At 39.7% G+C, this 27,808-nt stretch overlaps 1 protein-coding gene across 4 annotated transcripts in view; it reads left to right on the top strand.

Moving 5' to 3' along the window:
* Positions 1–4,986: 4,986 nt before the first annotated feature.
* LOC136871855 (U6 snRNA-associated Sm-like protein LSm6) overlaps positions 4,987–27,808 on the top strand; it is a 93,504-nt gene continuing 70,682 nt past the window's right edge. For 2 of the 4 annotated variants that reach the window (XM_067145494.2, XM_067145495.2), the window contains exon 1: positions 17,674–17,790. The gene's annotated coding sequence lies outside the window, so the exon portion shown is untranslated. Of the gene's footprint in view, positions 5,074–17,673; positions 17,791–24,722; positions 24,864–27,808 lie in introns of those variants that run through there. The other 2 variants (XM_068227227.1, XM_067145496.2) reach the window with 2 other exon arrangements.

The raw sequence follows: 27,808 nt of genomic DNA, 5'->3' as shown, positions 1-27,808 counted from the left end.
TTAGAACACGTCACCTCAACAAAAATCATATAGATGGTATGAAGAAGTATTCAGTGAAAAAGAGTCGACTGCGGGCAGCTTCTTCAATAATTTCCTAAGTCATCAAAACGTGAGTTTTAAATACAATTAAACCAATAACTATTCCAGTGTTTCTATGTGTGTATTGTTCTTACAGCCGGCTTTTAAGATGTAATTACGCAGAGGTCCTTCTATTTTCTATCAACAGTATTATATCACTGATTGCAGGTGGTATGTAAAGTACCACTTTATTATAATAAAACCAACCTTTTAATTATTAATAACACACTGAACTTATTTTTCCTAATTATCGAGGTTTATGCTGCATGCAGGCGCGCGCTTCTAGCCCTCCCGGCTACGTCACGCGCGATCAACCAATGAGAGCGCTGTGAGCGGGAATGGCCTACCTAATATACTCTATCTACCTTGGGTGCGACTATCAATATTTCTTCTAGTCGCCGTAAGAGTGCAGTAGTAGAAGCACAATCTTCGCTGTCAATGTGGGTGTAGTACTGGGTTATTGGTGCATGAATGTGTGTGAAAAGCTGAGTTTTTTCGTACAACGAGTAACCGTGTCTGGCCACTTCCGTTCGTACAAGAGGTATTTTGTATAGAACTGTGAAATGAATAAATCATGGTATGCTTATAGATATTTCAAAAGTGAATTTAAAGTGTACTTGTTCCTTTTCCTTTGTGCAAGGTATATTTTTTTGTAGAACTGTAACTTCAGATTCTTTCCCCGCAATATTCAACTGTTGAGTACTATTTTTCCGATCTCGACAAGGTGGTTCGCAGCTAAAAAATATACAACTCCATGAAATACCGTCTAGAAGGGAATTAAGAGAAAAGCGGCTGTCGGCTTTATCTAGGCAAGGGTCTAGTGAAAGATGTAATTGGATATCCTGATATTACTCTCGCATCTGTGCCTTTACACCTTATTTCAGAAGGTGCTGGAACATCAGTGGCTCAGACGGCAGCGTAGCGGCCTCTCACCGCTGGGTTCAGTGGTTCAAATCCCGGTCACTCCTTGTGATATTTGTGCTGGACAAAGCGGAGGCGGGACAGTTTTTCTCCGGGTACTCCGGTTTTCCCATTCATAGTTCATTCCACCAACACTGTTGAATATCATTTCATTACATATGTCATTCGTTAATCATTGCCCCAGAGGAGCGCGACAGGCTTCGGCAGCCGTCACAATTCCTATCCTCGCCGCTAGACGGGGCTTCATTAATTACATTCCTGACTAGGTCGAATGCCTGGAGGCAGGCTGCGGATTTTTTCAGAAGGTGATTAAAGCTGTAGAAGATAGTGGATTCCTTGTGATAAAAATTGTGACGGACAATCACAAAACAAACGTCTTAATGTTAGACATTTTGGACAACCTCAAATAATCCAGACGATAATATCCCAATCAAACTAGAAGCAGTAAATCAAATCCTAATTTGCGGGTTCCGGTACTTGGTTCGTTCTTTTGAGTAGAGAATGGAGTGTGACATTTGCGTCAGCATTATCTCACTGCCTAGAGCTTCAACACCGGAACTGTTTATGCATCAGGATAGAGGAGGAGTTCGATAACCAAAACCTTGTTTTGTTGTTCTGGTGAAGTATCTGCAGGAGTTCGTTTCAGCTGCTGTGCCCTATTGTCGAAGTCCTTCAAACGCAGGAGCGTAATACGAGGACTTGCCACTTCCTCTCTTTCAGAATGCGTTTTGTTACAGTGTGAGGTCAAAGAACATTAGTAAGCTGTTAGCGATATTATCCTAACCAAGTTCGTAAGACCTCTATTAACTGATATTGCGTTGGCAAGAACACAAAAAGTACGGTACGTCACCACTCCAAGCCTTCGTCCAGGAAAATCTTTAAATCGTGCATGAAGAGGCCAACTGTAACTTCATACAGGTAATATTGCCGATATTTAATATTACTGGTGTAATTTACGAGGTTCAGTATATATATGACCATACTGCATAGTCGTTTGCAGGCTGTCGTCATTAGAAAAAGTTTGGAACTTCGACCGTCTATGCCTGCCTTCTAGCGGAGAAATATTTTCGCTGCCTAGTCGCAATAAACCTGGCATATAGCCAGCATGCGGCCACTGTCTGCTCGATCTGCATCCGATAGCTGCTTCCTGCTCGATCTGCATCCGATGGCTGCATTGCTGCTCGATCTGCATCCGATGGCTGCCAGGCAGTGCACGCGGCACAGGTGGTTCGAGACCAACGAGACGATGGTCAAATACAGTAGAGACAATACACGACACTGAGCGAGATATCGAGGGACAGTTATTGGAGCCCACTCTAGCGGATAGATCTGAACGGTACTGATTCTGTCATATGAGCACGTGTATTTTTGTGTGAAGTTTTTGGTGTTAATTGTGCGTTTTCAGTGAGTTGACATAATTAAATAGTAGCGTGTGCCATTCCTTGATATCTCCTGTCAACATGAGGGGAAAGGTATGTGCTGTGTTTGGCTGCAATAATTACGAAGTAGAGAAAAATGCGCGCTCGTTCTTCAGGTTCCCTCGTGACAAGAACATGTAAGTAATATTGTGTTTGCATATATATTCTTCCAGTGACAGAGATTTTTATAGTACCGTACTTCATAATCTTCTGACCTGCTCGACCCATGTTTTAACGAGCTTAAAATATAATACGCATATTTTATTGTATAGTGCAGCAGTTAACCTTCAATACCGATGTGTTGTTGTAGGTGTGATCTGTGGGTTTTGAAATGTCACAGAAGCGATTTGGATGAAGTGTACAAGAAAGAAGGGACGTTACGCTTGTATAAGAATTATAAGATCTGTTCAGATCATTTCCAGGCCAGCGACTTTAAAAATCCTCGACTGTACAGCCAAGGGTATGTTACATTTTTACTCTAATTGTACGTAAATATTCCTCAAAGCATCACTATCGACAACATTTGCAAACTTTTCTTTCTTTTATCCCTCTTCTCAGATTAAAGCCGGGATTTTATAGATTTTCTTTCTGTTAGTAGGCTTCATGTTAAGAGGAAAATTGTCCAGCTATTAAATGTTAATTCATTGCATCATATGTGTAAGGAATGTGCCGATATTTTTATTGACAAATGTCTTAATATGATGATACATTGTTTTTAAATGAGGAAAAAAGACAAATCCAACCGTAAGATTTCAGGCAGGTATGCTAAAGCTAAAAAAGTAATGCATAAATGAAAGATCAAGCCATTTCACAACAGTCCATTTCACACCTTGTTTATATGTCTAATTTCAGTCTTTGAATAATAACCTTTTAAATAATTCTTCATTCATTTATCCATAATTGCTTTAGCAACTTCGAAGTTAATATCTCAATACCACTTTCTTTCTAGACGTAATTTATTTATCCATTTCCGTATATACATTTCCATTGATATTTGAATTTAGCGCGATTTGTTCAGGTCAAGTCACTAGGAGCGCCACCGTCGAATTGTCTCCCATTTTAGCAAGGCGAAATCCGTAAGGCCGCGTGCACACCGAGCGCGCTTCGCATAGTGTGTCGCGTGTAGCGTGAAATGCTATGCATAGCGCAAGGCGTGCTTGCTGTTCACACCGAAAACTCTACGCCGTGCTCTCAGCTTAGTTTGGTGCGAGGCGTTTTAGGGTGGTCACAAACTAATGCCGTTAAAAACTAGAAAAAGTTTACTGATGGATAACAGTTACCTAAAATTGAAAATTAGGAAAAAGAATCGAAAGTGGGTTCATGAATTTAATGAAGAACGAATTACGGTACTTTCAGAGAATTCCATCGTTTGCACAGAGATGCAAGACTTTATCGCGATAAATTTTATGATTACTTAAGAATGACAAAAAAATACCTTTGACCTTCCAAACCCTGCAACTGAAATGTGGCGTCAAGTAGCAGAGAAGTATTGGGAGAAATTCAATTTTCCGAATTATCTAGGAGCACCGTGCAGCAAACATGTGGAAATTAAATTTCTGGCTAAATCACGCTCTTTATATAATAATTATAAATAGTATTTTGCAATATTGTTACAATTAGCATACACAATTAATCATCGTAACAAAAATGGAGTAAATGTGTGACAAATATAATTAATAAACAGAAATATTTACTTCCAAGCCCACTACTAGCCTGCAGAGTGATATTCTTCATGTTACCACCCTCCATTGGCAAAATTATAAACCGATATGGCAGAGTCTGGGAGATTCTATGCACTTTGTCACAAAGTGTCCGGCTACATGGCTAAATGGTTACCGTACTGGCCTTTGGTCACAGAGTCCCGGGTTCGATTCCCGGCAGAGTCGGGATCATAATTAGTGAATTGCATTGGCACGGTGGCTGGGTGTTTGTGTGTATTTATAATCATTTCATCCTCATCATGATGCAGGTCATCTACGGGCGTCAATTCAAAAGACCTGCACGTGGTAAGCCAAACTTCTCCTCGGACACTTCCGACACTAAAATCCATACCCAATTTCATTCTGTCACAATGTTAAGCCCAGTAAAGTGTGACAGTAGAAGTAATATTACTGTATATGTTTATTGTAGGAATGCGATACAACTGTTGTAGATACTTAAGTCCACTTATTTTGCAAAACAGTTACATTTTTATAGTTTTTGCGGCTTGGGTTCGATATTTCTTCTCTTTGAAACACTGCGTGAACAATTTCTTCCTCCATGGATTCAGAACCAGCTAGGTAACGCTAAGCAATTAACCAACACTGCGCGTTGTCTGGCGCTTCGCTTAGCTGTAAGATAGGCGTTCAGCGCAGCAGAGCGCGGACGGTGTGAACACCTGGATTACGAACAAAGCACTGGTTATGCTTAGTGTGACGCTTAGCGTTGAGCAACACGCGACACACTATGCGAAGCGCGCTCGGTGTGCACGCGGCCTAGTGTCGTGTATTGTCTCTACTGTATTTGCTTCTACTTCCTATTTGACCAAAGAGCACACAGAACACTGTATTTGCGATGGTGTACGGTGTTGAATGAAAATGTTGTTGGCACCAGTTGGCACCACTGACACTTATGTCTCTGTCAGTCTGTTTTAAATTCTCGTATTGCTAAAGCCCAAGGATCATGTAAGAGAAATAGATCCGTCACTCCTGTATAATAAAGTTGGCTGAGAAAACAGGTCATGGAATCTAAAATGGCCATCCTCTCTCTGCCAACATAAGGAAATAAATCCCACGATACTACCTCGTAATACACACGATGATGATAGTTGTTATTTTGTTAAAATTTTAATTGCAATAGAGATAATGATGGCATTTCGGCAGGAAAGTTGTATCACAAGCTTCTCTTGTCTCTTTTACTTGAAAAAGTAAATTGAAATTGCCGTACTTGTATGTTGGCAACCCTTGTGTTATGCTAGCTTGTATCGTTGTTTCACCGTTCGCATTTTATTGTAAATTTTTATCTATTAAATAATAAATGCAACAGTGATTGCTGAAAATGTTAATGCAATTCATATAAAACCCCAAAACGCCCGTACTTACCTAAATCACGATCTGACATAACCTCATTCTTTCCCTCGTTCGTTGAACCCTTCCCACGACTTTGATACATAGGTATGGAAAACAGAAGGCAAGGAAGCAGTAAAACGCAGCATATAAAGCACACAGTTTATATTTTTAATTAATTTATTCCAAACAACAGGCAAAAATCACAAACACACACACACCTTTACTCAACAGCTAGGTAGTTCCAACACAAAGTAAGTTCATGATCAATACTATTTCTTCAAACTGATAACATGTATAATTCTAATTTCACTCCATATTCTCAAAAAAAAAAAAAACAAGTAAACCTTGAAAAAAACTAAACCTGGAATGAAAGAAATTAATCTTGCACAAACATCAAATAGGCCTAGGCTACTTACATAAATAATTTGTTACATTTACATAAATAACTCAAAATATGTAAAATAAAACAGCACCAAAAGCAAATGTTTGCACTCGACAAAGTGGAAGGCTCAACAAATGTAATCAAGGAAATGATACATGAAAACTGAAATATATAGTACCCGGTACTCGATCGAGTTACCAAATATTGGAACACATGGTAAGACCTGAATTTTTTGGTGAATGTTATATTGTTTTAAGTATTGTGTGGAAGAATGTGAAAAGAGGGTTCAGTTAATTCCTAAACATCATGTCAGTCTCCACTGGGTCATGTTACAGGCTGATCGTTACCACTAGATACCAGCTGTTTGACAAAATGCCTAACCTCAACAAATCCACATGTTAAGTAGAGAATAGAACTGTGCAACTAGCCCACTGATTAACTTAAAAAAAAAAAAAAAAAAAAAACCTAATAAAAATAATATTGAGGAAAGAAACATGAAAATAATAAGTATGGTACATAAACCAGCACCAACTAACACATCGAACACAGTACAACTCCAAATAATATCACAAAAGCGACTGACAGCAAGCCAACCACCCACATGGCGATAGCTCCCTTAAATGAGGCATCTCTGTTATCGTTGCCATAGCAACAGATAATTCTCTTGCACTAAACGTCAGACTTCAACTCTCGTGGACCCAACTGCAGCCACTTCCTTGCATCTTTGCCTTTTCCCGACAGTGACAACTCCATTAAATAACTATATAGAGTTAGATGAAAAATATTTGTACACACAATCATCAATGATCTGCATTTAGAACTGTTGCGCAGATGAGAGATTGCCTATCAATTGTTTGCCTAGTCTTTTCTTTTCTTAAATTATTTCAAATATCTTGGAAATTTCATTATATTCTTAATAAGTTCATAACACAAAATAAGTTCAAAATTGAACTGCAGAAAAAAAATAGATACTTGTGCAATACTGTACACACTTATTACAACACAAAACATACATAGTTAATATATATATATAACTCTCCCTTTAAAACACCACCTTATAGTTTTCCACAGTTCTCTGAAAGTCGCAACTCTCTCTATATATGAATTACATGTAAGAATACCTGTGTCCACAGCAAGTAGCCTACATATTAATTATAAATAAAATTAAGTTGCTTTATGTCGGACCAACACAAACGGGTCTTATGGCGACAATGAGACAGGAAAGGGCTAGAAGTGGAAAGGGAGTGGCCATGGCCTTAATTAAGGTACAGCACCAGCATTTGCTTGGTGTGAAAATTGGAAACCACAGAAAACCATCTTAACGGCTGACGATGGTAGGATTCGAACCCACCATCCCCCAAATGCAAGCTCATAGGTATGCGACCGTAAATGCATGGCCAACAAGCTCTGTCGTCTTTGAAAATGTATCTTTCTATCAGCAGACGATTTTTTAAAATCATCATGTTTTGTATAGGCTTCCTGAGATGTACAGCAGCCCACTGGTTTTCTGATTGAACATCTTTTTATTTAAGCTATTGAATCAGTCGACTCACTCATTCGCTGTTCACTGTCCACGTACACAGGTGACCTTGTGATTCGATTATTGAAGTATTGTGCAATGATGCGACATACAAACTGAGAGAATACAGAGCGGTTCTTTCCAATAAAAAACAGACAATTTCGAGTGGTCATGAGTATGACTCATAGTCATAGGGTAGGCTAGATAATAATGTTATTGGCTTTACGTCCCACTAACTACTTTTACGGTTTTCGGAGACGCCAAGGTACCAGAATTTAATCCCGCAGGAATTCTTTTACGTGCCAATAAATCTACCGACATGAGGCTGACGTATTTGAGCACCTTCAAATACCACCGGACTGAGCCAGGATCGAACCTGTCAAGTTGAGGTCAGAAGGCCAGGCCTCAGGCCTGGTCTGAGCCACTCATCCAGGCGGGCAGGCTATAGAGTTGAGTTTAATTAACTGTCGAATGTCAACAAGTTCTAAAAATACTGATTGATTAAACAAATACGGTAAAGAGAATAACATAATAGACTACCTACTTACAAGCAATGTACTTTGGAATTATTTTTCGACTACCTTTTTAACACTGCAAATAAATCCATCTAGTATCATTTACTCGCAACAGCTAGTTCAATGCAAGTTCATGATCATATATTTCTTTACACTAAGAATGCGTATAATTCTAATTTCACTGCATAGTCTCAAAAAACAAGTAAAATTTGAAAAAACTAAACCTGGAATGAAAGAAATTACCTTTGAACAAAATTAATATTTTTATTTTAACTGCCCATTTTGCAAATATATAGAGCCTATATAGATACTTTCGGGGATTTTCGCCAGCCTATTTTGCAGTTTTTAATTCCTAAAATTGGTCTCTTGTAATCACAATCTGTCAGCAGTTCAAGCGGACATAAGAAGCTGTTTGGTACTGCTACAGTGTTCAATTTTTACATTAAGGTTTCACTGATGGAATTCTATAAGAGACCCTTGTTACATTTTTGTTTACCTCCAATAGTCTTTTTTCATGACCACTGTTATGGACAAAATTGTGAAGGAGACAAAGGTAAAATTTGGGGACAGGGAGCTGGACGTAATGATGTTTGAAGATGATTTTGTGGTGCGGAGAGCAGAGAGAAAGTACAAGGGCAACTGGGCATGTGAGGTGAAATTACGGAAAATTTTGTCCAAGACATACATGCAGCACAGACCTGGACAATGACAAAAGGAGAGAATAAAATCCAGACCAACTGAAGGAAATTTTAAGAAAGTATGATAGGAGAAAGAAGGACAGAGTATGAAATGAAGAAGTCAGGAAGGAAATTGGAGAGAAAAGGCTTTATGACAGTATGGACAAAAATGGTTTGGACATGTTTACAGGATGGAAAAGGGAAGGATGCAAAGATGGATGATGGAGACCCAGAATAAGATGGCTGAAACCTGGATTGGAACACAGTTAAGGAAGAACAATGGCAGCTGGATAGAGGAAGATGGAAAGGTGCCGTAATCACCCCCCTGTGGGTGCGGATGGTAGTAATAAACCAACGGTATCACCTGCCCCAGGGGCTCTCATCTTGAGAGTGTGGGTTGGCAACCACGGGGCCCTGAGTCCTGGCATTTCTTCCACTTACTTGGGCTAAGCTCCTCACCTTCATCTACCCTGTCCGACTTTGGTCCACTCTTCTTCTTTCCCGATCCCAAGGCTGTTAGAGCATTCGAAGGCTAGGGAGTCTTTCATTTTAACGCTCTTCGTGGCCTTGTCTTTCTTTGGCCGATATTTTCATTTTTCAAAGTGGTGGATCCCTTCCATTTTTTCCTCACAGATTAGTATTACTGTATATAGGGGTGCTGAAAACCCAGACCAAACGTCTGGTGTTTGTACTCTGCGCTACGGCATCTGTTGTACGACAGACGCACACATAGTTCTTGACCTGGTAAACAGCCTGCATGAGTTTGACCTGGCAAGCCTGAATTGCTGAATCTCAGCTGTTAAAATGGTGAGACAGTTAATAATAATAATAATAATAATAATAATAATAATAATAATAATAATACTTGCTTTACGTCCCACTAACTACTTTTACGGTTTTCGGAGACGCAGAGGTGCCGGAATTTTGTCCCGCAGGAGTTCTTTTATGTGCCAGTAAATCTACCGACACGAGGCTGACATATTTGAGCACCTTCAAATATCACCGGACTGAGCCAGGATCGAACCTACCAAGTTGGGGTCAGAAGGCCAGCACCTCAACTGTCTGAGCCACTCAGCCTGGCACAGTTAATATTGCAACACTGTATATTCGTATGTAAAATTCTGGTTTCATCTTAATGGTCGTGTGAAGTCATAACTCTTACTATTGGTGTGCAGAAAATCCTAATTATGTTCATGCTGATTGGTGTGCTGTTAGTGCAAAACGAATAATTGGGCCTATTTTTTTTTAACAACGGTAAATGACGACATTCTTCCATCAGTTAACGTAAAAAGAAAATTCGCAAGGGGTGGTTTCAACAAGATTCAGCCCCTGCTCATATAGCAGAAGATTCCTTTCTAACAATCTCGGAAGTGTCTGCAGACAGGTGATCAGAGCTGATCAATGTCCCCCTCGTTCTCCAGATGTAACAGTGTGTGAATTTTACTTGTAGGGTAAACTGAAAGAAAAAGTGTACCGAACAAATCCTCATGCATTGGAGGAACTGAAAGAAAGCATTACGAATGAAATCAGAAACATTACAGTTATTGAACTCACTCGCGTCAGCCAGAATGTGGTTACCAGATACACCCAGGAAAGAAGACACTTCCAGCATCTTTTGTAAGGTAACATTTGATACAAGATTATATACACGCTTAAAGCAGGGTGACCACGCGACGTAAGTTAGGCCGAGGCAGCTGCCATAGCGCAGAATACAAACAATGTGTGTTCGGTGTGAGTTTATATGAGAGATCCTGGATAGAGGACGATTGCAGATATTACTTCTGCTTAAAACAATAATCATCACCACCACCACTGCCATAAACATCCCAATATGGAAGGAGCTGAATGAGGTGGTGCTGATGATTGTTTTAAGAGGAAGTACAACTAGGCAACCACCCTCTACATAACACTAATCATAGAGAAAAAATGCAGGGGTCACTCTTCGCGCCTCTTACGACATGCAGGAGACACCATGGGTGTATCCTACCTCCCCACCCACAGAGAGTAGCTGGATGAGGGAAATGGATGATAATGGTGACGATGATTATGATGGAACAGGTTACATAGAAACAGTTTATGGAGAACTTAATCCCGCGCCAGTGACCACACGTTATACAAAAATGGTACACAGGGAACTTAGTCCTGCACCAGTCAACACGTTATGAAAAAAGATGTTAATTCAAAGGCCCAGTTAGCCAGAAAGTTGACTTTCTTCATGGAGTCTCTTCACTTTTGTTGTGATTAAATTCCTCGCAAACAGATTAACAAGTCTTGTCACCAAGGAATCCTTATGGTCCATGCACGAAAGCCAATCATAATCCGCACCTCCAGTATCTCTGCAGATCTTCCTCACTAAATCCCGCACGTTTCTCTTATGGCTGATCCTTTCCCACATTTCCTGAAATTCTCTCTTGCACATCATGAAAGCAGTGATGCACTCCTTACTTGGGTAAGTGAGATGCTTCTGTCCATTGTCCATCTCACACTGCTCAATAAACATGTGGTCTGAGCTCCTCTCCTCCATGCTACAGGTTAACTGACCTTGACAGAGAGCGCAATCAAAGTCCTTCAGTACCTGTTTAACAAGAAAACCACATACATACGCAGGTGACTGTCTGTGGAGTTTCATGATGTTGTAACTCTTGTGTACAGAAGGTGGACTTTTCAGACCATTTGAATTTTCCAATAACGAATCAACTTCATTGCAGAAATCGTTGGTTTCTTCCATGGACTGCTCAAATTCCCCTCCAATGCTGAATGTAGACGCATCCAAGAAAGTCTGAAGGTTGCTCAATAATGAACCATTATCGTCTTCACAGTTCTTCCCCTTCAGTTGCCGTGATACCAAACCATTTACCACTGCTGTCTTCAGTGCGGCTATGAAGTGAATGCAGGTTGGAGAATCATTGCTTCCACATGTATCTCTCACCACCGCAAACAAATTCTCCAGAGAGTCTTGATTCAACTGCCGAAGGTTCATGTACTTGAAAGAAACCTTCAATGAAGACCATAGTCTCTCCATTCCTGTAACAGTGCTTATCCAACCTTTAATACAGGGAGGCACACTGCTAGATCCATCACTTTTCTTCTGGAATCGCCAGCTGTGAAGAGCTCCTTTCATTTTCCGCCATTCATCTACGTGCGGCGAGTCCTTAGATACATTACATCGAAACCTTCTCTTGTCCTTGGGTCCACTGGGGCCGTTCGTCAGGTCAAAGAAGTGATTGATATCTTTAACGCGTCTTGCAGTAATGTCGGCACCTGGAACCATTTGGCCTTGAGTCAGCTTATGGAATGTCATCATAACATTGTGTGTCTTGTCACTAAACACTTGAGCAGCATATTTCACACGCATCTTTCCTTTCCCTCGAGGGTACATATGCTTCTCCGTTAACTTGTCCATTAGACGATACATTTCCCGATCGTGCTTGTAAACAGACAGAATATGTTCCCAAGAAGAAACTTCTTTACCTACAACCAGGTCAGCTGTTAAGAAGTTATTCCTCACATTTTTCAGAATGTGAGGCACATCAAAGAGGCACACAATCAGACGTCCATCACTCTTGAAGACCGGTTCATAGGTACCTTCTTCACATGACTGCCGTAAAATCTTCACTGCCCGCTGATTACAGGAAGCCTGATCACAGACAGTAGCAACAACCAGAACTTTGTGGTGAAATAAGGCTCTCACAGCATACTGTACTAGGTTTACAAGCACTTCTGCCCTTGTGCTTCCTTTAGAGAAGAAGAAAGCAATAGGTTGCTTCCATTTCTGTTTGAGACCCTGAATCATGAAAACAAGAGCATGGTCAGCAATCTGGTTGCTCCTATCAGGTATACCATACTCCTCAAGTCCTGACCCATAATCCTCATACCCTACAATGTATCCCTTGTTGTCGTCGTAATACAACCCAGGCTGCAGAGCCATCTCATCAAACATCAGGATACACTTTCTATCATCTTCTGGGAGCTTCTCCATGAGAGTCTGTAAGTGTTGAAGAAGAACTTCACTGAAACCTGGCTGCAATGGGATGTTCATTAACAGTCTCTGCAGAGTCCTCTCACTGGGTAGAGTCATTATGCACTGAAGGAAACGGTACATTTTCGGACTCCTCTTGTACGCAGCCAAAGCAAAAGTTTTCAGTAGAGAAGACCATCTCCTTCCACTTGGCTGGCGTGAAAAGTTCTGGAGCTCGCCCTGTATTAATAACCACACTCCAGGCGACACTAATTCCTCCATGTCCTCAACGTTCTTCTTCTTTCTTATCATCTCCCGAAGACCCTTGCAATTACCCTTCAGTTTATCGACCTTCAGTGCCATTCTCCTGGCCTGTTCGCAGTACTCCTCTGCAGTCTTCAGAAGAGCTTCCTTGCGGGGAGTATCTATGTCTGCATGGTCAAGGCCTGATTTTTGCAGCACTGGCGAGACCTTATTCTGCTTCATCCGTCTCTTGACTTTATCATCTGTAATGGAAACCAAGGAATAAGAATTAATGTTCAGTGTACCAACCCAAGAAAACAAATATTTAAAAAAATGCATTCATTTCGTAGTCATGAAGTAAGCCTAGAAATGTTAGTGCATGGATGATCCTTTGGTTATTCCGTTTAGAATTGTTTGAATACATGCTTTTCTGATTCCTAAACATGCACCCACGTTTGTAAATTCGGAAGCGTAAATTGCTCCATAATGATTGGGCGCTCAAGCGATCTCTGTGGTTTTCTTCCTTTGTTTTTAATTTACAGTATTTTAATGGATCATTGTGATTACTATGGTAACTTTATATCATCAGTATGCATTGTGTGATGTGAAGTGATCATTTTCTGCTGTAGCCCATGTTGTGCTTACTTTGTGATTTTATGTAAATTAAATGGCAGATGTTGAAGGGGTGAACTATGATGTCATGAATATGGCTAGTATGGCAAAAGAGTCGTAAAAAAGTCCACAGCCCGTTTCCAGTTATTCAGCCGGATCAGGAATGGAATGAATGAAGTCCCCATCTAGCGGCGAGGATAGGAATTGTGCCAGCTGCCGAAGCCTGTCGTACTCCTTTGGGACAATGATAAAAGAATGAAAGATGAAATGATATTGGAGAGTGATGCTGGAATTAAATATGACAGGGAAAACTGGAGTACCTGGAGAGTAGCGCTTGGCAAATATTTGCAATTAATAACTAGTTACAAATGGCAAAAAATCACAATTTTCACATTTATGTTCCTTCTTTGGACATAGTAGGATTCTCCCTTCAGTTAAAAAAGTTTCTGAGACCCTACTTGCAGATAGTCAGCTTGTGTACCGGACCCTAAATCTTTAGAAACACTACTAGAGGTGAAACACACAAAGCATTGAGCTGAAGATATCACCACTACCAACCACCACGTGCCTCTATTCTATGAGCACGGAGCTGAGACTTGGAATTCAAGTAGGCCTATGTGTATGTCCATACTCATCCACAACAAAATTTCATTACATATATCTCCATTTCAAGTATTCTATTGCAGACCACTTGTTAGAATGTTCTCAGCTGATGAAATAAATCCAAGTAACTGTTTGACTTGATTTCAGAAACAAGCTCATTACTAATCTAAAAGCTGACTAACAAGACAAATCAGATTTTGTCATAGCAGTCTTTAATGTGCAAGAGAATAGGAAATGCAATGAAATACTTAAAAATATATCTAGAAATGACACATTATAGCAGAGAAATAAATAACCTTGTTCATCCGGATGTCCATCGCAGCTTCGCTTCCTTTTCCCCATAGCCAGTATTGCGCTGCAATCAGCTGTAAGAGAGATATACATATAAATAAAGCTTAACAACTTAATAGGATTTTTCTATTTCTAACATATGAAATTCATGATAATTAGCCCAGATAATTTGAGTAATATGAATTTAAGAGCAGGGTATTGTCACAGCAATAGTGATGTCATGCTATCTTCCCACTGTACCATTCTCTACCCCGGGCGTTAACTGACAATGGTTCAACATGGTTGGCAGTAAGACAAGTGCATAGAGCAATAACCATGGTGTAGTCAAATATTACTGTTAATCACAACGTCCCCTAGGTGGCTGTAGGCTCCCCTAATGCCCTCACAGGGTATCCCAGGAAGGGTAGTCTTCTGCCAAGCTTGCTGTAAGGAGGTAAATTCCTTTGTTCCTTTTAGTGATTGAAAACTGCAATCGCATTTCATTGTAGCATTTATAGGCCATTAATTTATGTATTGGAGCAAGCTGTTTTGTCGCAGTGCTGTATTAGTTGTGAACTTTCAATAATTTATAATGCTAAAATGTAAATAATTTTTTACTAAATGAGGAGTTTGAACGCCAGTGGTTTCTTGTCACAGAGTGGATGAAAATTAAAAGTCAGTATTTTGAACTGTGATTAATTTCCTGTGAAAATAGATATTTACAACTGAAATGCGGTTTTTAAAATATCGTAACTTTCACCAGCGTTATGTGTAGACTCTAGTGAACTCTACAAGATTATGCTTCTGCTAAGCCTTCAAAAAACATAGGTTGCAGATCCAATGTGGTGCAGCTAAGACATCAGAGAGGCTAGACATACAAACATAGCACGGCTCGGATGATGTCACAGCATTTTACAAAGCTGCCAAGACTATCCTTACAAGACGAGGCCAGTGAAAAGACTGTTGGTCTGGATTGGCGAGGTCTGGTTAGTAACAATTATGCTAGAGAGATAGAGGGATATTATAATAATGTTATTGTTTTTACGTCCCACTAAGTACTTTTTGGGCTTGATTTTCGGAGACACTGAGAGGTCAGAATTTTGTCCCACAGGAGTTCTTTTATGTGCCAGTGACACAAGGCTGACATATTTGAGCACATTCAAATACCACCAGACTGAGCCAGGACCAAACTTGTCAAGTAGGGCTCAGAAGGCCAGCACTCTAGTGTCTGAGCCACTGAGCCCAGCAGGGATATTATATTTTTGCCCTATAGGTATATAAGTTATACAACAACTGCCCATTAAGTATTTGAAACCCAGTATTAATTCCAATTTTCCTCTTCTGACAAAAAAGTTACTCTTAAATACCCCGATGGACCACTGGATGCTGAATTCAATGTCTGACGTTAAAGCAAAGAACTGAGTGGATTTACTTTGGAGAGAAGCCTATTGCTACCTCTCCAACAGTTCATTTGAATCAAAAATATATTCAGGAATGAGAAAGCTAATCCTGTTAAAACAAAACATCCAGAGCAATAATACAAGTGTCAATAACCCACTAGTCATTCCAACATTTTTAGTCAAGGCTACATTACATTCTCTCACCCTTAATAAAAAGAAGTCCATTGAATTTAATAAAGGAAATCACAGTATGGATAACAATGAAATGACGATAGTTCCTGCTCTTTCTAATGTACAATGAAACTTACACTCAGTGGGAGATAGCCGGGAATCTTCTCCCTGTGTGAAACTGGCATCGAGGACAGCAAATCCAGTAAGATGTGAGGCAGATAGATGTCCTATAAAGATAACATCATATCAAACGAACTTCAGTACAAAAACAAAGAATCTAGATGTAATTACACTGCTGAATCACACATACCCTGCAGCCTTTTCTGCATATCGGAGAGTCCTGGAGTCGATGAAACCACTTCATTGAATGATTTCTCACTACATTCAGAAGAAAGCTGAAGATGACAATGTTCTCCCTCACTCACACTGACATCAAGGACAGCAAATCCCGGAAGGTGTGAGGAAGCTGAATGTCCTATAAAATAAAGGTAACATCACATAACACAAAATTCAAAATAAAAGGAAGGGAAATGAATTACATTCCTGATTAAAGGAGTTAGAAATACTTACCCTGCAGTTTTTTCTGCAGATTGGAGGGTCGTGGAGGTGAAAAAACCACTTCGTTGAATGGTTTCTCTGTACTCTCAGTAGTAAGTCGACGATGATAACAATGTTCAATATCAATCAAACTGGCATCCACGACAGTAGATAGATGTCCTATAAAATTTAAAGTAACATGACATCAAACAAAAAAATACAAATTTAATTGCCTTGTTGAATAAAATAGCTTACCATACATTTTCTTCAGTCTACTGAATAAAAGTTACATCACATCAACCAAGATCTGGTAGAAAAAGAATTAAAATGCAATTACAATATACTGCTGATTAAAATTCCTCACCCTGCTGGCTTTGAATCATACTAGAGGATCCAGGAGTGGAAGAAACCACTTCACTGAATGGTTCTATCCCATGTGGCGATTGCTTTCCTGAAATGTACAGAGAATTTATCTTCATCTTCGTCTGTCATGCTTTCACCATTCAACCTTATCAGGCAACTACATACACGAGAACACTTACCAGTGTCGACAGGTGATCCCTGTCCAGCATCAACACACTCATATGCCATGCGGTCAAACACAAGCATTTCCTCTGCACTAATAGCACTTCCACTGAATACAGTAGGTACAGCATTTCTGTGCAGCCTTCGATGAAATTTATCAAAGAAATGCTGTGGCTCGAAATGCCTTCCACAGATATATCTTATGCCATAAAGCTTCTTCACAGAGAGCTGTAATAATTGCCTATTTCCACAATTTTGGACCCATGTGCGGCACCTAAGCAAAGTAGACTTCAAGATAGTACATATTTACTTCAGACAATTTATTAGAATTATTTTCAATTCAATGCACGAAATAACTTGACCCCTGAATGTTGTAATCGACTTTAAAATTCATCTTAAATTGTATCTTAAATAAAACTCACTTACCTAGCAAAGTCCTTCGGAAATGTAAAAAGTGCTGGACTTTGTAACTCGTCAGCGTATTCCTGACATCCTGGCGCAGCACACCGTCTAAGATGCGGCATATTGGATAAAAACCTCGCTTAATGCGAAAGAATCTCAACAAATTTTCGTTCAACAAGCACTATCACTCGCCGTACGACCAAGTTCTCTTCGCGCGCAACGATAACGGTGTCATGTTATGAATTTTCTGTACCGCGTGCAACTGCATGTGTATTGCCAATCATTGCTCTCTAAATTAATCCTCCAAAAGGGAATTTTAGTTTTCACTAGTTGGCGGAGATCGAATGGCCCATCTCGGAACTGCTTCGGACGCTCCCTATGAAGTGTCACCCCCCTGCTAAAGCCCAATCAACATCAGCAAGAAGGGAGAAAAAAGAAATTTTCGAATTCTACGCGCTTGAGGTGCAATAACTGCTGTAAAAGTTCTGTCCTCCTGGTGTAGATTTGTCGAGGTAACGTTATAACGAACAAGGACATTTCCTTGTGTGGTTGTTTTAACCCGTATTTGTATTGGTTAGGTTTCGGGTTTTCTTTCATTAAGTTCCTCTTGGAGTTGCTGTAGTCGAGCAGTTGAAAGAGTGTCCGTCATTTCAAAGTGACGAATTATAAGTATTGTATTTCACTTGGCCATTTGGCTGTAATAAAACTATTATTATTTCACTTTATTTCATCCAGCTGATCGTACAGTTATATGTATAATATTAAGGCTATTTACAGTAGGGCCTACTGATCTTTGATCAGGGTAGAGTTATTTCCGCTATGTTGATTTTAAAAGTTGAGGAGACTGTCAAAGTCCTGCCGAAACCCTCAGATCGATTCTTTAAGGTTAATGGAAACCGAGGCCTTTATGTTGGGTTTTACTGGTTTTTGTAGCCGGCAGGTTGAAACTCTTAATGCAAGCGTGAGTTTGCTGTGGCGAGTCTAATTGAGACAATGTGCAACACTGCTGTAACAACTTTTGACATACATGAGGTGATTGGTACGTCTCTATATTGGCAGAAGTTTCATCCGATTCTAGTCGTAAATTTGATGTGCCACTTGGTATCGCACTAATTTTACATATTTCATCAAACCATGAATTTTACTTTAGTTCCACCTAAGATTCAGTGACATCAGCTGACTTACCAACCACATATGCTTTTAAGCTCACAAATGGTGCTTTTTTGTGTAGGCTATAACTGTAAACTTTACAGTCATTGCCATATTTTTTCCCACAAAAAATTAATTCTGCTTGTTTTTACTACAAATGAAAAACATACACTGATACTGTCTTCTTCTTTTATCGATTTTGGCCAGCTGTGGACCATGTAAATAACTCCTCACGATTTAAACTTTCTTTGGCGCCAGTACTCCTTCATCCTCCTGCTTGCTGCTTCTTTTCTTTCAGCCGTCCATTGTTTCTTCTTTGTCGCTGTTTCTGGCTCTAGGAAACCCTTAAATGAGTGTAGCTTTTTTCTGAAGGTGGTTCTATTGCGGATGTCTGGATGTGTGATGTTCATTTTTTGCAAATCCTTCTTCGTGTTAACAAACCATTTTTCATAAGAGCTGCCTTTCCTATTGGGCTTATTGAAGTGGTTAAAGATTTTCTTGGCAAGTCTGTCATCAGGCATTCTTGAAATATGTCCAAATAATTTAACTCTTGCTTTCGAATGACATCTGAAATCCTACTGCATGTTTTATATATTTCTTTGTTACTGCGTAATCGATATGTGTCGGTACGTTTCTTCGGACCGAGGATTTTTCTTAGAATCTTCTTTTCCTTCTCAATTTCTTCAATGTCTTTCCTGGTGGTTAATCCCAGGCATTCTGAAGCATACAAGCACTTGGGTTGAATTACTGCCTGATAGTGGTTAGTTTTGTCCTAATAGAGATCGCTTTCTTGTTGTATGTGTTTTTTTTGTAAGGTGGAATGCAAGCTCCATTTTTCTGGCTCTCGCGCGGTTTGCTTCTTTATCAAGCCCATTAGGTTGTATGATCTCACCGAGGTATTTGAATTTAACAACTTTATCTTATTGTTTGTTGTTACTATGTATCTTGGGGCTTAATGTGTCTTTTCAAATGATATCTGCAGGCCAGTTTTCATTGCTACCTCTTTTAAAGTGGTAACTTGTATTATCACCGATTCAATATTTTCTGATAGCAGTACAAGATCGTCAGCAAATGTTAAGCAGTTGATAGTGATGTTTTCTTTCTTGTATCCTATCCTTATTTGGTCTTTAATGCCTTTTTCTGCGAGTTCTTTTTCCCACTCTTTGATGACTTTATCCAGGACACAATTGAACAGCAGTGGGATAGGCAATCTCCTTGCCTAATGTCTGTCTTGATTTCAAAGGGACCGAGCTCGATAGCTGCAGTCACTTAAGTGCGGCCAGTATCCAGTATTCGGGAGATAGTCGGTTCGAACCCCACTGTCGGCAGCCCTGAAGATGGTTTTCTATGGTTTCCCATTTTCACACCAGGCAAATGCTGGGGCTGTACCTTAAGGCCACGGCCGCTTCCTTCCCACTCCCAGCCCTTCCCTGTCCCATCGTCGCCATAAGGCCTATCTGTGTCGTTGCGACGTAAAGCAACTAGCAAAGAAAAAAAAAGATTTCAAAGGGTTCAGATATCTCTCACATAAACTTAACCTTTGAGTATGTGTTTGTTAAGGTCTCCTTTATTAGCTGTAATGTCTTGTTATCTGTACCCATTTCTCTAAGGATATTAAACAATGTGCTCCTATCAGCTGAATCATATGCTTTTCGAAAGTCAACAAAAACTGCTACGTACTTCTTGCCCCTGGCTACTCTGTCCTTCAGTATTGTCTTGAGGTTCCAAATTTGTTCCACACATGATCGTCCCTTCCAAAAGCCTCCCTAGTATTCGCCGATTTTGTGTTCAACTTGTTGTTCTAATCTTGATAGCAGTGCCATAGATAGTATCTTGTATGTCTCTTGAAGGAGAGAGATGTGTCTGTAATTGCTGACATCTGTTCTGTCCCCTTTCTTGTGTAGTGGGTGTATTAAGGCTAATTTCCAATCATCAGGAATCTTACAAGTGTTCCAGATTTCTTGCATTAACTGACATAGGTTCTTGATCATTTGGGGGCTCACATGTTTCCATAGTTCACTTGTTATTGAGTCTTCACCAGCTGCTTTATTGTTCTTCAGCTTCTTGATTAGATTTGTGATTTCTGTTTCATCTGGCAGTGTGGAGTCTTGGTTCTGTTGTGTGTGTTCTGTGGCGAGCTTCTCCTCTGGAACTGGGCAGTTAAGTAGCTGTTTAAAGTATTCTGCTAACAGTTGCCAATTTTCTTCATTGTTTGTTGCGATGGTGCCATCCTCTTTCTTGAAACACAAGCTCGGTGGTTGGTATTTAGAAAGGCTCCTCTTAAATGTCTTGTAAAAGTCCCTCGTGTTATTCTTTTGGAAGTTTTGTTCTATTGCAGCCAGTTGTTCTTTCTCAAATTTTCTTTTTTCTCCTCGTATGATTTTTGCAGTTGATTTTCTTTGTTCTTTGAAGCTGTTCTAATCTTCCTCTTTCTGTGATGAGTACCACTTCTTCCATCTTTGTAGTCTGAGTGATATTGCCTGTTCACATCTTTCATTTCACCATGGATGTTTTTGTGATTTCTTGAGTAATGCTGTTTCTTTGGCTGCTCCTATCATGGTCTGCTGCATTTGCTTCCATTCAGTTTCAATGTTCGTCAGTTCTTGGTACTTGTTGCTGTTCTGTTTTCGCTTTTGAGTGTCGAATCTTAGTACTCTGTTGTTTGTGCGTTTATTCTTGCTGCTGGGAATAAACTTTATCTTTATGATTGTTAAATAGTGATCTGTTTCTATGTTGGCTCCTTTCTTAACTTTAACATTCATGATTTCTTTTTGACTTCTATGGGAGATTGCAACGTGATCAATTTGATATTCTCCTAATAGTTTGTTTGGTGATGCCCACGTCGTTTGTTTCCTAGGAAGCTTCTTGAAATGAGTGGACATCAGTTTCAAATTAAAGTTCCTACAGAACTCTATAAGTCTTTGCCCATTTCTGTTGGTTCTTCTATGAGCTGGGAAATCCCCCACTATTCTCTTGTAGACTTTTTCTCGTCCTACCTGTGCGTTGAAATCCCCAAGTAGTATTTTCACATGATTATCAGGAATTTTTGATGTCACCAATTCTAATTCTTCCCAAAAGTCGTCTACTTTTTGTGGGTTAGTTCGATTCATCATCCTAAACCATCTCCAGTTTCCCGGGTGTGGTATATGAGCCTCCTCCATCTCATCCTATCCTTGTACCATTCTTCCTCCACCAACTTGTCCCAATCATGACCTCTCAGCATTACATCGCTCTTAATTAAATCTATCCATTTCCTTTGTGGCCTTCCCACGGGTCGTCTTCCTTCTACCTTTCTGTCAAATTCCTTCCTTGCAGTTCTGTTTACTGGCATCCTCTTCATGTGACCAAACCACTTCAGTCTTGATATCTGAATCTTATTTAGGAGAGAATTGTCTATTCCTACTTCTTCTCTAATTTTCTCATTCCTAATCTTGTCTTTCCTGGTTTTCTGGATCATAGTGCGTAAGAATTTCATTTCAGCTGCCTGAAGTTTGGAATTATCTCTATTGGTCAGTGTTGTGGTTTCGAGACTGTATGTAAGAATTGGTGTATAATAGGACTTGTACAATGTCATTTTTGTTTTCATGGGTATTTGCTCATCCCACAGCAGGTGTCTTACCTGGTGGTAGAATTGTGTTGCCTTATTGATTCGATTGTTCACCTCATGTTTTGCTAGGTTGTTATTTGATATAACGCTACCCAAGTATTTGAAAACTGGAACGCTGTCGATTGTCATCATTAATTGGTGCATGAGCATTAATGAGGGTGTATATTTTCTTTACACACTTAATGGTTAGTAGTGAGAGCCTTCCATTTGGAGACTGGAAGTCTATAACCGAATTTAGAATCTTTTTATTGATTACAAATGCTGTTCCTAAGTGTGGCATATTCTTCATGATCCTTATACCAACCTTGCCTTTCAGGATTCTATAGTTGCTTGATTCCATCGCGATGTCATCCGTGAATCTTGTTTCTTGAAGTGCCATGATCAGAATATTTTGCTGGTCCATTACGTCTGTAAGTTGTTTAAGTTTTCCTGTTTTTAGGAGTGAATTTATATTCAGCGTGCCAAAAAAGTGTTTCCGTTTAGGTCTTAATTTTAGTGTATGCAGTTTGGATGCGTGTGATGGCAATGGGTTTCCTAGATGCTCTGACTCATCTATGCATGGTGGTTTGGGCTCTCCAGAATCTGATGGCCCAAGTGCACTGCTTGTAGCAGTGGTGGATTTCCTCTTGAGGCTGTCACCTGGAGTAGTTTCCGTAAGAAATGTTTCCATCATGCAAGTTAATGGGAGTTGTTGGGGGAACCGACCGGGGTCAGCTCAAGATACCACTAAAGTTGTAAGCCTTAGGGTTGCTCCTTTCCAGCAGATGTGTCTGGATTGTAGCTCAGTTGTCGGGGATAGGTTATTCTTCACCTTCAACACCGTTGAGGTTATGTATTCTGTTTCTGTGAAAGCTGTTGGTCGCCTTCTTCGTCTGTAACCCAGACAGGGGCCCTTACAGAGGGCTATCATCCGGAGCCAGATGAACCCTGGTTTTTTTTACGAGGTGTTACTCCTCCCCCTCCTCCTTCCTCATCACTTGCGAGATGAAGCCCCGGGCTTGGGACCGGCACTGGCGGAGTTATACTGATACTGTATTATAACTGAAATATTAATTTTCATATCACCATGTGCTAAACCTAGAAATATGGAAAAGCATATGAAAATATTTAAATTACATTTGTATCATTCATGTTAAAAATAACAATTTGTAAAGTCAAGTGTAAAAAATGATTGTGTGATGATGAAGTATGCATTTATGTATAAATTCTAGTTCTGGTTATGACACATGTGCCTTCACTGTAGACTATTATGCCTTTCATTGATCAATCTGTGTACCTCAGTAATCCTCTATCTGCAGCTAGCTCTGAGGCTTCATTTAGCTCCATACCTTTTATCTTTAAATTATTAGAAACTGAGTCAAACCGTCTGCTTGGTCTCCCTCTACTTTTCGTGCCCTCCATGACCAAGTCCATTATTCTCCTAGGTAGCCTAACCTCCTCCATTCGCCTCACATGATCCCACTGCTGAAACCGGTTTAGCCGGGCTGAGTGGCTCAGACTGTCGAGGCGCTGGCCTTCTGACCCCATCTTGGCAGGTTTGATCCTGGCTCAGTCCGGTGGGATTTGAAGGTGCTCATATACATTAGCCTCATGTCGGTAGATTTACTGGCTTGTAAAAGAACTCTAGCGGGACAAAATTCCGGCACCTCAGCGTCTACGAAAACCATAACAGTAGTCGGTGGGGCATAAAACAAATAGGCCTAGCGTTAATTGAAACCGGTTTATGCATATTGATTCGTCCATGGAGTTCTTTTCTAACTTAGCCTGTATATCCTCATTCCAAGAACCCTTCTGTCATTGTTTCTACCGGTTTGCACCAGTGATCATTCTTGCTATTTTAATGTCTGTTATTTCTAACTTTCACTCCTGTACATCAAAGTTGGCCTGGAAATAGACCGGTGTCCAGGAGCAAACTTCTTTGTTATGGAATACTGTTGATCGTTACTGAGCTCACTGTATTTAATCACACTTACTGTGTTACAATCCTGGGAGAATACACATCTTATATGACCTACTTGAAATAAGCTATCTGTTCTAGTTTTGTATTTCCAATCAGACATTCAGTTCTCTTAGGTTTTTACCCTACAGACATCACTAGGGAACGGAAGTTCATGCATTTATATATACAGGGATATTCTTCTATCAATGCAGGGGTTGCCTGAGCTGAGAGTCTCTCCTGCCAAACACTTTGCTGTAATAGTCCAGCGCTCACCCGCCACAGAGTCAGTGTTTTCGCACAAGATTTTCTGTACTTTATGAAGGTATTATGTATATACACAAGCTAATGTAATGAAAATGGCATTGGATCAACACACTGAGCACTAAACATGTGAATACTTGACTAAACTGAACCTTACGTAGATAAGCTCTCGGCAGATTGCAAAGAAGGGGAACTTGTGGCGCCGTGAAGCGCATTACGGCAAGTGCTTGGCGGGAGACAGGCTCGAAGCGCAGGTGACCGGTTGAGTGGCAATCCCCTGCATACATAAAAGAATGTCCCTGTATTTTCCCCACCATTGTATGAATGGGCTGGTAAATTATTTACGCAAATCACTAATATCTGAACAGAATGTGACCATTTTTATTGTGTATAAAAGTGCATATTTCGGCTTGGTATACCATTTCAAATATCTCAGTAGATATATAGTATTCAGAGTTATTCATAAGTTTCTCTCTTCCTTTCTACAGCTGACTACCTTAAGTGACTTGCCCCGACTTGTTGGCCGCTGCAGCAGCGGTATGGCATACTAGTTCCGTATTGGTTTACAATACACCTTGGAATCCGGTCTTCCGTACAGTTTGTGATAAGGCTACAGCAAAAAAATAACAGTTTGTATTATCAGAGTTAGTAGTTAGTGGGGTGTAAAGCAAATAACATTAATTGAAACCGGTTTATGCATACTGCAGTAGTCCTGTTTCCCACAGATGAACTAAGTGTGTTTCTGAAATCCTTCAGGTTATGATGTACTCGTGTATATACAGTATATGGTCAGCATTGTTTTTTTTAAAGGTATAATTAAATGAGAAGGACTTTTCTCTAGGGATGAAGAAAAATTTACCATAAAAAATAAATTTTAAATACATAATAGGAATATTCTCAATGGCCAGTCTTGTTACATTTTAATCTTAACAATAAGTGAGTTGTAGCTGTACCCCTTAGGCGATGGTGATACCCGATACAGGTCTTTAAAATTTTTCACATGTCAATTTTTTTATTGTTCAGTTGTACATTTCAGGTGCTAATAGACACACATTGACCGACAAGCTAATGTAGATTTGTTTTTTTTAACATTGTTTTGCTCCGGTATTCTTTAATTTGGTGGTCACAAATTGGAGTCGAGATCCCAATATACATACATACATACATACATACATACATACATACATACATACAAAGTTCCTTGCCACATGGCAAGTGGCATTCCCACTGTGGCCAGTGATTTTTGACAGTGACAGAAAGGGATTCAAACTGTATTTTGTAAGACTGCTGCACTGGTGCCAGGCATAAGGCACCCTACTCATGGAGTCAAGTTTACTGACACTTTTATTCTGCAAAACAGGACGGCTTCTTCAAAGTTAACTTTATTGCAGTGCCATAAACTACCTGCCATGACAGAATTTCATTAGGGCAACAATGGGACACCCAATTTGCCACCAAAATAACTCTTTTTTTGCTTGTGGCTTTACATCACACAGACACAGATAGGTCTTATGGCAACGGTCAAAATAACTTTAAACCAGCAGAAGTTGTGCCACAAACAGTGAGCATATGATTTATAATAGTCTTGCAACATGAATGTTCCAAGTTCCTTGCTTTCAGACGAACATTCAGCATTACTTGTGAATTTATGGAATACGTTTTGAATGTCTTGTGTTGTGAAAAGTTGTACATTCAGCAGGTATTTTGTGATTTTTCTCATTACTGTTTAAACTTTCAATTATTCGGTTATTAATCAGTTACATTTTAAATATAACTGTTCTTAATATGGCCAAAAGCCAGAGAAATTATAGCTTCTTTTTCTGTGATCTTGCATTCGGGTGATAGTGGGTTCAAATCCCACTGTCGGCAGCCCTGAAGATGGTTTGCCATTTTTTTCTATTTTCACACCAGGCATTCACATTAAGGCCTTAATAAGCACTGCAGAGCCTTAAAAAGCCAATATTTATTTTGAAACACACTGTACATCTCGGGCTGTTTCTTTCTAGTACATTATTTCATGGCTTCTGTTACCATGATTTTTACAGATCTGCTAGGGGGACTGGAGAGCCTATATTCCAGGGCTTTTCTTAAAAATACTTACTGTTTGGAGCTTCCATTCTTCAATTTAATTCATTTCCTTGTTGGGCTTCATTTAATCTCCTATACTTGAGGATTATGCTTGACAGCCATCTGACTTTAAGGGCCCATTTTAACAGGCTTAAGACCAAAACACGTAAGTTTTTACAAGGTATAAGTGTTGCCTGTAGGCCATCGTGTGGCTACTGTATTTGTCATTGCAAGAATTGAGTTTTTAACTGTAAAATATCACTTAAAAGCCTTTCAGTCTGTCAAACACACAAGTTAAGTATTACACTATAACATACTTGTAGAAAAAACACATTATTAAACTAGGAATTGAAATACACACTATTAAACAAAGAACGAAATGTTTCGTTCCTGAAAGAACATCCTATTTTATTCTGTTTAATATTTTAATATAATGCTAGAAATGAAGAGGGCAGAAAAGAATACAGGCGATTAAAGAATGGAGTGGATAGAAAGTGCAAGGTAGCTAAGGAAGAATGGTTGAAGGAGAAGTGCAAGGATGTCTAAGGCTGTATGGTCCTGGGAAAGGTAGATGCTGCATACAGGAAAATCAAGGAAACCTTTGGAGAAAAGAAATCTAGGTGTATGAACATTAAGAGCTCAGATGGAAAGCCACTTCTAGGGAAAGATGGCAGGAACATATCCAACAGTTGTATCAAGGAAAAGATGTAGATAATTTGGTTCTGGAACATGAAGAGGCTTGTTGATGCTGATGAAATGGGAGACCCAATTTTGAGGTCAGAGTTTGACAGAGCTGTGAGTGACCTAAATAGGAACAAGGCACCTGGAATTGATGACATTCCCTCTGAATTACTGACTGCCTTAGGAGAAACCAGCATGGCAAGGTTATTTCATTTAGTGTGCAAGATGTATGAGTCAGGTGAAGTCCCATCCGATTTTCGGCAGAATGTTGTTATACCTATTCTCAAGAAAGCCGGTGCTGACAGGTGTGAAAACTACCGCACCATTAGTTTAGTATCTCATGCCTGCAAAATTTTAACACGTGTTATTTACAGAAGAATGGAAAAACAAGTTGAAGCTGAGTTGGGAGATCAGTTTGGCTTCAGAAGAAATGTAGGAACACGTGAAGCAATCCTGACTTTACGTCTGATCTTAGAGGATCGAATGAAGAAGGAAAAGCCCACGTACATAGCATTCGTAGATCTAGAAAAGGCATTCAATAATGTTGATTGGACCAAGCTATTTATGATTCTGAAGATGATAGGGATCAGATACCGAGAACGAAGAATCATCTACAATCTGTATAATAAAAATCAGTCTGCAGTGATAAGCATCGTGGGCTTTGAAAAAGAAGCAGCAATCCAGACAGGAGTGTGGCAAGGCTGCAGTTTGTCCCCTCTCCTTTTCAATGTTTATATAGAACAGGCAGTAAAGGAAATCAAAGAGAAATATGGAAAGGGAATCACAGTCCTAAGAGAGGAAATCAAAACCTTGAGATTTGCCGATG

The sequence above is a fragment of the Anabrus simplex genome, chromosome 4 (genome assembly GCF_040414725.1).
Source record: "Anabrus simplex isolate iqAnaSimp1 chromosome 4, ASM4041472v1, whole genome shotgun sequence".
In the NCBI taxonomy this organism is placed as follows: domain Eukaryota; kingdom Metazoa; phylum Arthropoda; class Insecta; order Orthoptera; family Tettigoniidae; genus Anabrus; species Anabrus simplex.
The sequence above is the reverse complement of the archived record's forward strand: the minus strand, read 5'-3'. Positions and strand labels throughout refer to the sequence as shown.